The sequence below is a fragment of the Lepidochelys kempii genome, chromosome 5, assembly GCF_965140285.1.
Source record: "Lepidochelys kempii isolate rLepKem1 chromosome 5, rLepKem1.hap1, whole genome shotgun sequence".
In the NCBI taxonomy this organism is placed as follows: Eukaryota; Metazoa; Chordata; order Testudines; family Cheloniidae; genus Lepidochelys; species Lepidochelys kempii.
Window position 1 is genome coordinate 122,375,606 of NC_136384.1, and position 12,684 is coordinate 122,388,289.

At 44.2% G+C, this 12,684-nt stretch overlaps 1 long non-coding RNA gene across 3 annotated transcripts in view; it reads right to left on the reverse strand.

Annotated features, from left to right (window-relative positions):
* Positions 1-3,069: 3,069 nt before the first annotated feature.
* LOC144930540 (uncharacterized) overlaps positions 3,070-12,684 on the reverse strand; it is an 89,498-nt gene continuing 79,883 nt past the window's right edge. For all 3 annotated transcript variants that reach the window (XR_013635752.1, XR_013635750.1, XR_013635751.1), the window contains 2 exons: positions 3,772-3,982; positions 3,070-3,664 (listed from right to left, as the gene is read on the reverse strand). This is a non-coding gene — a long non-coding RNA (uncharacterized LOC144930540). The remainder of the gene's footprint in view (positions 3,665-3,771; positions 3,983-12,684) is intronic.

Sequence of the window (12,684 nt, forward strand, 5' to 3'; positions counted from 1 at the left end):
TTACCTTGTTGCCAAAATCCATTCAAACAACTTTTATCAGAGCAATCAGTAGGATTCTAGTTTGAAGCATGCCCAGCGCTAATGGTCACAGAACAGAGACATTTCAATCATTCTAATGTGAGTACATGAAATGGCTTGGTTCCGATCTATACAATTCTGGCAATGTAAAGGGATTTAAGGCGGCTGTAAATAACAATGGTTTACAGTCCCAGCGTCTTAAACTGACTTTTCAACATGTGCTAAAACTGGCTCAAAGTATTGAGGTTTAAACACAAAATATGTAGGCCTGGAGATGTGGGGAGGGAGGGCAATGCAGAATTTCTAATTTCAGCCACCCCTAGCCCAGATTCATCAAGTCTCCTTGGAAATTTGTATAGCCCTCTTTTGGGATCTCTGAAATCAATGGAGTTATGCTGATTTATACCAGTTGAGGATCTGGCCCAGAAGGGGTAAGCACCGGTCACTGTGACTCTACCCGTGTACAGCCTTTAACTCCAGCAGAGTGGTAGTCACTAAAACTCCTACACACTTGTCTCCTTCAGTACTCAGCTGGACCATGCCCTACCTGCCACTGCCCCAGTAAGCCATTTGTCATGAGACATTACAGCAAGCCCCAGCCATGCACTGACCAGCAGCTTGTTATTTCTTTCACAAGCAGTTCTTTCCAGGTGGTCTCACTCTTGCCAGATATGAGGGAAAGTCTTTTTTGTTTTGTTTTTTTAAGTGCTTCTCAGCTGTCAGATAGCAGCCTCTTAATAAGCAGACAAAAGACAATAACATTCTCCCACATCAAGCGTCACTTATTTCTTGGGGCTAACTCCGTTACAGAGTCTCAGGAACTGTGCTCCTGAAAAAGTGAAGCAGCTAGGCCAGAGACCAAATGTAGTGGAATTTCCTGCTACCAGAATACAGAAGTTGTTTTGTTTGTCAGATCCATAACTCACTTATGGCCTTGAGGACTCAAACGAATTTGAGCTCTACAACTCCTTAAAAACAATGTTATACCCTAGAAAATACAGCAGAGACTCAACTTTCTACCTGCTCTCAAAGACCTTCTTTCACTAGTGGTGTCTTTCCTCTAGGAGCTAATGTTCACTGCTGTTTCAAGGTTCACAAAAGGAAGAATAAGATCCCTAAAAATACACAGTACTTTCCTTATTAATGTCATCTTTAGCTTAACAGGGGTGATTGCTGGAGCCACTTTTATTATTAAATTTGTATTGTGATAGGAGCCCAGACACAAACCAGAACCCAATTGTGTGAGGTGCTGTACGAACACGAAACAAAGACAGTCCCTGCCTCAAAGAGATTACAATTTAAGGCAGAGTGCAGGCCAAGAGTACCCCAGGGTGGATTCAAACACAGTCTGAGCATGGCTTGGGTTTAATGACTGCAGCATTCTGCCCACGCTACTCTATGACGTGTAATTATTGAGAAGTCTCATTCAGCCTTACAAATGCCCTGGAGCACTTAGTAATCTGAATGAGTTGTAACAGTGATCAAGGCCTGGTCTATACAAAAGTTTTGCTGTTTAACTGTACCAGTATAACTATACCAGTATAGATGCAGTTATATACAGGCAAAAAATTTTTTGCTGGTATAGATTGTACTGTGTTCAGTGAGTAAATTAAACTGTACCGGCAAAAGTACTTTTTATGACCGATATCACTGCACCTACACTAGGGCTTTTGCCAGTATAGCTATGTCTTAAAAAAGCCATACCCCTAACTACCATAGATATACTGGCAAACCTCTCCAGTATACATCTGCCCAGACTTAACTCTCTTAGAATGCATATTTTATTGAATATTCACAATAACGTCAGTATATGCACAAACTGAGTATTAGTTATACATCCCACCAGAATTCCTTTCAGGCACAATGCAACACCCATTTGTTTGACAAGGTTTTGGGGGAAGGGTGAGGGTATATTCTGGGTATGTTTGGGGGGAGGTCTCAGTGGTTTTACTGGAGTTTATCAGTTTTTCTTGTCTGCTGGCTGAGGTAAATTATTGCCTGTGTTGGATTTTTTAAGGCCGCTGGCTGGTGGAGTTAATTTATAATGCATTAATGCTGTTGGGTGGGTATTGTGAATCAAATTATTGCCTGTGCACTCAGAGCTTTTGTATGGATGGGGGTTTTTTTAAATGTCAAATCTACATTAATATATACGTATAACCTAGCGTGAAAGAACAGAAAGGTATGCTAACAGCATACATTCACACACCCATACAATAGAATTAATACAAGAGCAGAGGAAATCGTTTAAGTAAATTAATTTGAAAAATTGTTCTCTTTTCCCCCAGTTATAGGTGCCCCCCCCCGTGAGATACCTTAACGGGTCTTGATTTTCAGAAAGTGATGAGCACCCACCCTCTGCTGATCAGGTCACTTCAAAGTGTCCAAAAAATGGAGGGACCAAAAAAACCAAAGGCCACTAGAAGTTCTATAGCTAATGCAAAAGATGTAGGGACAATGGATAATGTTGACAGACACCCTTTCCCACAATGCAGGGAGCTGAACATACATTGTTGGTTATGGCAAATGTCATTGGTTTGTGGTATAAAAGCCTGGTCCAAGAATCAAATTTCCCTCCACAGCCAAAGGCAGGAGAACAAGTGTCACATTCTAGGATACTATCTAGACGAGTGAGGGGTTGCGTCCCTGCCTGCCCTGTAACCCTAAGTGCTTCAAAAGGCTCTGTGCTGCTGTGAATCTCTTGTCTGGATGCACCCATATAAATCTGTACGGAGTATCTGCGGGTTAAGCAGCTCTGACTCAGTAATTCTGATCCCAGCAGCCTGCTTGTTACCCCCCAGTCATGCTCTGGTTACACTTGCAAGATGATCCCAAAACACCGCCAGTCTTGAATTTCCCCCAAACCATGTGCTCTGCAATGCCCAGCCCTTTCCTGGATGTTCAGAGAGATACTGAGGTTTGTTTATTCCTTTAAAGATATAATATCGAGCTGTGTGCCACACTAACTGGAGTTAACAATGACTTTAAAACAAACACAGCACCGGGTTTGTTTAGATTAAAGGTAAAACAAGTTTATTAACAAAAGGACACAGGAGTTTAAGTGAATTCAAGTATAAGGGAGAGAGTTAGAAAAGGTTACAAGCAAACGCAAGTGAAAAATGCTTTCTAGAGACTAAAGCCTAAGAAAACAAACTACAGCCTTTGTCCAAGATAGTTTCCTTACCAACCTGCCTACCAGTAAGATGGTTGACCACCCCTCTCGTCGGGATCTTCCACAAAGACAAAGTGCTTGGATCCTTTGTCTTCTTAGGTGAAAGATAACTTGGGTTCAGTACCCCTCTCTTTTGTAGTCCAATGAAATGGATTCTTCTGAAGGTTGCCCTCCCCCCCAAAAATAAAGTTAATTCGAGCTGTGAAGAAAGCGACATGGAGTCTCCTGGTGAAGGAAGTTCCATGCTGGTTCCTTCCCTCCTTGTAGTTTGCTAAAAAGCAAATTGATCTGTTTTCTGCAATCTTCTCTCCCTACCATGATGCTGAGAGGTGGTCTCCTCTCTGTACTGTCCTGACAGTCCTGTTCACCTTCTATGTAATTGGCATCCCCTTTGTCATTGAGTATACTGTAGAGATGCCTTCCAGGGGGCTGAACCACATTCCTTTGTCTAGGGTGGAGTAACTTTAGCCCTGCCTGGAAGAAAAATAATTTCTAATATGTTTGTAATTCTGAATTTATCTTCTGTAAATACATCACTCAATATTAATGATCAGTGTGTTAACTTTTCATTGATATCTTACCTGACACCTTTTACATGCAGCTTTTGACATTAGTGAGTAGGGATACACTGAACTGCTTGGGCCAGCTGAACCTCAGCTAACAGATACCAGTGATCCCCTTGTCCTCGTGCAGTGGGATGCTGTTAGGGTCACACCTCAGTGGCAACGATAAAGTCACTTTTTCCACATCAAGTGAGTAGGCAGCAATAGGCAAAGTAGATTTTTATTTCTTCTATAAAAAAAGAAGAAAATTTAGTACCCTTTTAATACTCTCCACTGAGTATGAACTTTTAACAAAACCAGGTATTAAGTGGGCTTCCAATTTTATAGCAATAACTGACCAACATTTTAAAATCAAGAGTCATTAAAGATGCTTGGAGAAAATAGAAATTAGTCTGTTTCTGTAGTAAAAATCTAGTCTGCTTGGCTTCAATGAAGGTTCCTAAAAGCAGTTTTAATATTGTATCAGGAAGGAGGTTGTAAAACCACAAACAAGAGTCTATCTGGACACCAGTCAGTTAACAGTGTTTTAATTACGATTGTTCTCATAGGGTACAACAAGTGCATTACATTTTTCACACTTTCCTATCGTAACCTGGGATTGCTCAATCCCAATAACAACCTTCAGTATTGAGGAAACATTTTTAATGGTAGAACTTTACAGTTCCTTGGAAAATCATAAAAATAGTTGATCTATTCCATGTGTCGCAGCTAGCAATCAGAGTAGCATGGGTTTGAGCATGAGCCCCTTTCTCAGTCATGACACACAGATTTCTGACTATTCCAGGAAAGCTCTTGTGGACCCATTTACTGACCGAGTCTCAGGACTTGTGTACATGACCTTGGCAAAGTGCACTAGAAGGGTGTGGTTTGGAGATCATACTACCGTGCTGCACTCTGCTCTGCGTAGACCCTGGTGGCATGTTCTAAATGTACCTAGTTCACTTTGGACTCCATGACCTAGGTTCCTTTTCGAGGGCACCAGCAAGGCCCTACACAGGGCAGTTAGAGCACAGCATGTTAGTGTGCTTTACCACACCCCTCTGGTGTGTCTTAACACGCTGTATAGACATGCCCTTAGTAATGAAGATGAAGGACTGAGAACGCTATGCATGATTCTGGATGAGGTCTTATCTAGCCATGGCCATGCCAGTCAGTGTGCTCATACCTGACAGGTGCGGGATGTTGCTAAATGGAGTCAGACATAGATGTGAAGTGTCTTGCTCACCTTCTTCATTATCAGTTCATTTAGAAAAAGATACAAGGCCATAGCAATTCCATTGGACCAGTACAGCCTGATATCTGTCAGCCTTGTGACTTCTAAGCCATCCTAGCTTCAAAGATTGAGCTTATAGAAGTCTTTCATGACTCATGCGGGAGCTCCCCTCAGTGTTCGATGGTTCTGGGTGACATCTCCATGCAAATCTTACACCTAGGTACATCATACTCAGCTCCCAAGTTTGGTGCAGCAGCCATGTTTATCTATGAAGGTGGTCTTGCAGCTACATCCACACACATGCTTTGACCTTTCTTCCTTCTCCTTCAACACGTCTTCACTAGAAAGTTAGGCAGACCTTGTGGAGTTGTGTCAGCTAACATGATATTAAACAGGACTTTACAGACAGGGCTCACCATGGTTAACATTGTGACAACTGGTAGCAGTTAAACCCTAGTGAAACCATAGGTTTTGTGGACCTCTAAATCCCTTAGACAACTTTGAAAATTTACTAACTAGGTGATGGTCAACAGTAAATAACCAGTTCTGATCTTTTTTCTGCTTCCCTCTGTGTTTACATACTGAGAACTGTGCTTGTTCATGCATTTCAGAGCTGTTTCATGTGGCATTTTCCTGAGATATCCCATAGATATTTTTGGTACAGTACATCAGGGCTTGATGATCTTTCATTAGTGAGTACTGGGAAAGGCTTGAGGACAAATTAATAGCATAATGTCTCGGAGATATTATGTTTAGTTTCTACTGACTTCAAGTATTTCCTAGCCTTTGATATGCAGCCCACTTTGTGAATTATGTGTTTCTTTCATGTCCTGTCAGTACATTAGGGATGAACTCTTACATTGACATTTGTAATGGAAGGTTTTTCGGCATACCAAGCTAACATGAGCATAAATACAGACACAATTACTCCCAAAATTCCAAGGGGATGGGGTCACTCCCAATTTAGCTTGCTAGTCCCGCTGAAAGAACTGTCAGTGCAACTCAAGCTTTTAAGTCACAGAAGGGTGCTTGTGTCCCTGGAATATTTACTACAAATGCCCCAGTGGCTCATATTTCCCAGAGTGAATAAAATGTTTTCTTCTCTTTTTAAAGAGATCATCTGTTTGCCGTAAGCTACTTACAGTGCCCTATATTTTCAAAAACAATCAGTGAATGAGGGCACTCAAAAATAGAAGCACCCATCCTGAAACAGAGCTCCCCACCTAAAGCAGGCTCTTTTAAGATCTCTCATGTTGGGCAACCAAAATCACCAGCTACTTTTGAACATTTAGCCCAGTATATTGAGTATTTGAACACTTGCACTGCAAAATGAGGATAGCACAATTTAAATGCAACTTTAATTCTGCAAGGTTACAATGGATTTTGTGTTCTCAACTCATTTTGACAGCAAGAGTAATTGCTGTGCAGAGAATCAAATTGCCTGTGTAAAAGCTTTAACTCTGTATCCTTGATCAGATTGTTTTAACAAAAACATTTCTTCTCTATAGAGCTTCGCATATTCCTCGAATCCCAAAGCACAATGCCTAATAACGAATTCAATACTCATCACCCAATAGCTACGGTGGCAATCAGAACAACCACTATGTGTTCAGCTATATTATTATTATACCTCAGAGGCAGCCTTGGACACAAGCTATTTTGTTCCTGGAAGGAATGTTGCTCAGAACACCTGGGGTGAAACCCTGGTGCCATTCAAGTCAATGACAAAACTCTCATTGACTTCATAGGGCAGAAATTTAAGAATAATACCTATTTTTTATACAGTGCTTTTTCATCAGTAGATCTCAAAATGTTTCAGGTTCAATGCATTTATCACCACAACACCTTTGTGAGGTAGGGAACTGCTATTATCTGCCCCATCTGTGAAATGGGGCAGTGGGGCACAGATGGTAGGTTTACAATGCACACTAAACTAAGGTTTGACCCCAAGCCTCACTTCCATCCACACACCAGCCATTCTGACTCAGGTCAGCAAACACTCAGGACTTGGGTCCTATGGCACTGCTAGGGGGGTAGGTGAGACCCCCCCCCAAGCCTTGCTGTGACTCAGGTTCAAGCTCTGTGAGACCCCAGGTCCAGCAATTGTAAGCCCAAGTTTACAATGCAGTGTAGATGCTCAAGCATGGGCTTGGAAACAGAGTCCACAAGCCCAGGTTTACAATGCAGCGCAGGTATACCCAGAGAGGCTAAGTGACTATCCACAGTCATACAAGAAGTTCTCGTTTTTGTTGGGTTTTCTTTTTTTGAGGGCAAAGCAGGGAACTGAACCTGGGTCTCCCAAGTCCTAGGATAGGGCCCAGGCCTGGGCCCTGGACCATCTTGCCTCCTTTCACCCCAGAGCTGTCCTGTACCCTTTTCAAAAAAGTGCCATGGCATCTTTCCATTTGAACAGCCACCACAAAAGGGTTTAATTTCATATCATACCTGAAAAAGGCACCTCTAGATGTGTGAGCAAGTGGAACTAGGCGCTGGTGCACCAAAGCACTCAAGCACATGCTTAACTTTAAGCATGTGAGTAGTCCCACTAACATGAATGGATCCCATTAACGTTAAGCATGTGTTTAAGTGCTCTGCTGCCCTGGCACCTCAGTGCAAGAGTATTTAGTGAAGGACAGAATCTTTCTCCCAGGCTGGCGAGTTTCCCCAAGGAAGGGGTTAGTTGGTGGCTCTGTGACTGCATAGATTCTCCAGCTATGCCCCTTTAAATCCATTAAAGTCAATGGAGTTACACCAGGGAGGAACTTAGCCCACTGCATTTAAATGAACAGCCCCATGACAGTACAGCAGTGTTCTAATCTAAGATTTAATGCACCTTTCAAACGTCTAGCCCATTAAAGATCCTGAGGGAAAACAGAAAATATCACCAGACTGGCTAACACACCCCTTTTGTCCTCTGGAAAAACAGCTTCACAGCTATATGTGGAGAAATGGTAATTCTGTAATATTTCCTATTTGTCCCACATTGACTGGAAATGAAACACAAAGTTTTAACACGGAGGGTAATTAGCCATCGGAACAATTTAGGGCTGGAAGGGACCTCAAGAAGTCATGTAGTCCACCCACATTAAGGCAGGATTGAGTATACCTAGACCATCCTGGGCAAGTATTTGTTTAACCTGTTCTTAAAAACCTTCAGTGAAGAAAATTTGATAGCCTCCCTTGGTAACCTGTTCCAGGGCTTAACCATCCCCTATAGTTGGAAAGTTTTCCCTAATGTCTAGCCCAAATCTCCCTTGCTGCAAACTAAATGGATTACTTCTTGCCCTACCCTCGGTAGACATGGAAATCAATCAATCACAATCATTTTTATAACCACCTTTTGCATATTTAAAGACTTATCTCCCCCCTGAGCAGTCTCTTCTCTAGACTAAACATGCCCAATTCTTTCAACCTTTCCTCATAGGTCATATTTTCTAAACTCTTATTTTTGTTGCTCTCCTCGGGGCTCTCTCTCCAGTTTGTTCACAACTTCCTTAAAGTGTGGTGCCCAAAACTGAACACAGTACTGCAGCTGAAGCCTCACCAGTGCTGAATAGAGTGGAACAATTATCCCCCAAGTCTAACATACAACACTCCTATGAATACATCGCAGAATGACATTTGCCATCTTTGCAACAGCATCATACCACTGACTCATATTTAAGCTGCGATCCACTCTAACCTCCAAATCCTTTTCTGCCGTACTGCTGTCTAGTCAGTTATTCCCCATTTTGTATTTGTGCATTTGATTTCTCCTTCCTAAGCACAGTACTTTGCATTTGTCCTTATTTAATTTCACTGAATTGATTTCAGACCAATTCACACAAATAAATGTGCTTGGCCACTCCTATTTTTATCTTCTAGACACTAGGCATTTCAACCCTAGTCAGAACTTGCTTCTTGGCAAACATCTTAGAAGCACAGATACACAGCATATAGTAAAGATAACATAACCAATGATAATCCCGTAGTGATGCTGTCCATATCAGAGTCCTGTGCACATAAAAAGGGGAACAGACAGGATGCATTTAAGAAAACAATTGGGCAACTGAAAACTTTTTTAAAAATAAAAGTTGGTCACAGTTAGCCAAACACTATATAGGTTGTTTCAGTCAAATGAAAAGCAAAACTAATCTGCTAGCTATGTGAAGCTGCATTCAAGCAACCCCCCAGGTATCCATTGTTCGCAGTGTATGTGGTCAGCCACTTGGTCAAGGTTACAGCGGCCTACCAACTGAGAACTATGAATGGGCACTGGATCTACCACACACCGATATTTTATGGAGAAACTTTGAATGTGAGCTTTTTTTAAAAATAAATAAATAAATAAATAAATAAAAAACCAACCAACCAAACAACGCCTTCCCACTCCTAAAATCATGATAGATTCTCCAGCACTGGCAATTTTTAAATCAAGACTAGGACAGTGGTTTTCAACCTGTGTTCTGCAGACCCTTGGAGGTCCACAGACTATTTCTAAGCAGTTGACGAAAGGTTTTCATTACTGTAGAACATTGGTGTTCATCCTGTGTTCCCGTTGGGGGGTCCACAGACTATGTCTAAGATTTCCAAAGGAGTCCATACCTCCATTTGAATTTTTTTAGGAGTCTGCAAATGAAACAAGGTTGAAAACCACTGCTCTAGAAAATATTTTGGGTATGTTCAATGCCCTGTGTTATATCAGAGGGTCAGACTAGATCGCGGTGGGCAAACTTTTTGGCCTGATGGCCGCATCTGGGTATGGAAATTGTATGGGGGGCCATGAATGCCTGGTGGGGGAGGGGGACTCTATGGGGTGTAGCATGGGAGGGGCCCTACAAGGGTGGGACCGCGGACTCCCAGGGGCCCTGCTCACAGTGACACCAAGGCGGCCGTAGCAGGCACCGCCCAGGTGGAGGTACACCAGCCCCTGGATGGTTTTGAGGCTCTCGAGGGTGGGGCTGTAGGAGACCAGGAGGAGACTGGGCATGCTGCCACGTGCGGGGTGGGGGTTGCCACGTAGGAGTGGGGTTCCGATCCCAGAAACAGTGCAGTGAAGTTGTGTCTGCACAGTGTGGCTCTGTGTGCCGGAAGATGGTGCTCATCAAGGGAATTGTGAGTTTGGGGCTGGGGAGCAGGGCAAGCCCCTGACCGCATTCCCTGAGGGGAGCTTGAGGGCTAGATAAAAAAGTCTGATGGCCCAGAAGCGGCCCACGAGACATAGTTTGCCCATCCCTGGACTAGACGATCACAATGGTCACTTCTGGCCTTGGAATCTATGATTGACACACCAGAAGGCTTGCAAGTAGAAGCGTTCACACAGAGGGGCAATTGCTGATGGGAATGGCTTTGGCAGCAGTGTTGTTGTAGCCACTGATCCCAGGATATTTGAGAGATAAGGTAGGTGAAGAGGTGAGATAATATCTTTTATTGGACTGTAGTGGACCGCAGACTCACCGGTGTGGTGCCTCCTGCTGGTTGTCCTGGGAATTAGCTCGATTCCAGCACGGAGCACCCTCTGCTGGCAGGTGGATCACCTGCCTCAGGCCCCCGTGTCCCTGCCGGACCCCGGTGCCCCTTACCCTGGGGTTCTGCCCCAGCAGTACCCCCACTCTCTGGGTTCCCCTCCCAGGGGAACCCCCAACCCTCTAAGCCCACCTCGCCTCAGTGGCTACTGCCAGTCATCATCTAGCCCCCTTTCACTGGGGCAGACTGCAGTCTGTAAACCACTCATCATTGGCAAAGGGTTGGACCAGCTGCCTCTGTCTAGCCCCAGGCTGCACTTCTGCAACCTCAGTACCTGCTTTGGCCTTTAGCAAGGTCTCAGCCTGGGGATTTGCCAGGCTGGAGCTCCCCACCACTGCTCTACTTCCAGTACTTTGAGCTCCTAGACAGCCAAGTCCTCCTCTCTCCACAGCTAGAGAGAGGCTGTCTGCCTTCTGGCCTTGCAGACCTTTTATAGGGCCCAGGCTTGTCCTGATTGGCTGCCTCTCAGCCTTTTCTGATTGGCTCTCAGCCCCAGCCCTCTCCAAGGGCTGGCATTTAACCCTTGCTGAGCCAGAGCGGGGTGACTGCCCCGCTACATGGACCCACTTCTGTTGGTGAGAGATAAGCAGCTCTGTGTAACCTCAAAAACTTGTCTCTCTCACCAACAGAAATTGAACCAATAAAAGATATTACCTCACTCACCTTGTCTCTCTAAAGACATTCCTGGGTCATTTTCCTTTAAGACTCTGCTTGTAGCCAGGTAAAAGCACTGTTGACTGCATTTCTGTGAGCTAACAACATGACTCCCTTAATCAAAGGGAATCACACACATAATTCTCTCCATTATTTCTCTCCAAATTAATGGCAGCAGTTAGATATAATCCAGGCAATTTCTACCAGCTCTCAACAACATATATATGTGCCAAGCTATTAGTTCTTATGAACATTTAATTCTTATACCTCAGGCCATATGACCTTGGTCCGAATTTATTAACTATCAAAAGCTATGCAGGGTTCAACCTAGTCATAACCTGGATGGGAGGCATACAGAGAAAATGGTATTCATATTTCATGTAGGCAGCGACACTCTGGAGAGAGCTGAACCAGCATCTTGGATCAGTACAACAGCTTGGGCTTTCACATTGAGGCTATACCTTGTCTCTTTAATTCTAGCCAAAACTCAAGATTCAAATACTGGCAAACTTTGGAGAAATCCAGATCTGAATCTCAAGAGAGAGATCATGTTTATTTCTAGAGTCACATTGAACCAACACTGTGTTAAGAGGAAATAGGTTACTAAAGGGTGCCATCCATCCATCAAAGTTTCTCCATAAAAGGGATTAAAAAAAATTCCAAATGATGGCCCAGAGCAGTGGTACCTGCAGCCATATGCACGGTGCATACCATTGGCAGGATGCCAGGAGCTCGGGCTGCTGGAAGCAAAGCGAGGCCGGGCAGGAGCCCTGGTGCAGGAGCCAGCCCAATAGCAGCAGCAAGGAGCAGCAGCACTGGCTGCCTTGCTGCCCACTCAAGTTTGGCCCTGCGGCCCCTCCTGAGTGGCACTGTGACCCTTGTGTGCCAGGTCGCAATGCCACTCACTCAAGTTTGACCCTGCTGCTCCTTGTCATGACAGAAGTGCCATGGGACCAAGCCCAAGTGGGTAGTGGGATGGCCAATGCTACCCCCCCTTGCCACTGCCATGGAGCTGGCTCCTATACCAGGGGCCTGCCCAGCCTTTCCCCACTTGCAGAAGCCCATGTCCCCTCTGCTCAGGACTCATGCAGCAACAGCTTCAAGACCCTCTAGCAATATGGGGAGTTGCCGTGAGTGCCCGCACAGGGGAGCCATCCAGGAGAAGGTGGCAGGGAGATCTAGAGGGTGGACACAACCAGGTTCAGTTGTGCATTATCATATGAAAAAATTCTGAGGGCACCTCTGACCTAGAGCCCTGGCCAAATTCCAGTTTGGAAACCTACCTTCTGGTTTCCCTATCTGAGTTTTGTTTGTTGACGGTATTTATCGTCACTTCTTTTCCTAAACTCTTGTGTCAAGTTGTGGAACGTGATTTGCAGCCACATTCCAGTCCAAGACGGATGAAGACATAATCTGTAAAATGGCTGGGCATTAAAGTTGCTATGTGAATGTAAGATGGTATCATTAGCCTGTAATTTATTTATCCTACGTGCGGCCAATGACCAAACAGGACAATATATATCTGAGGGAGAGAGAATCCATTCATATGCCAACCCTTC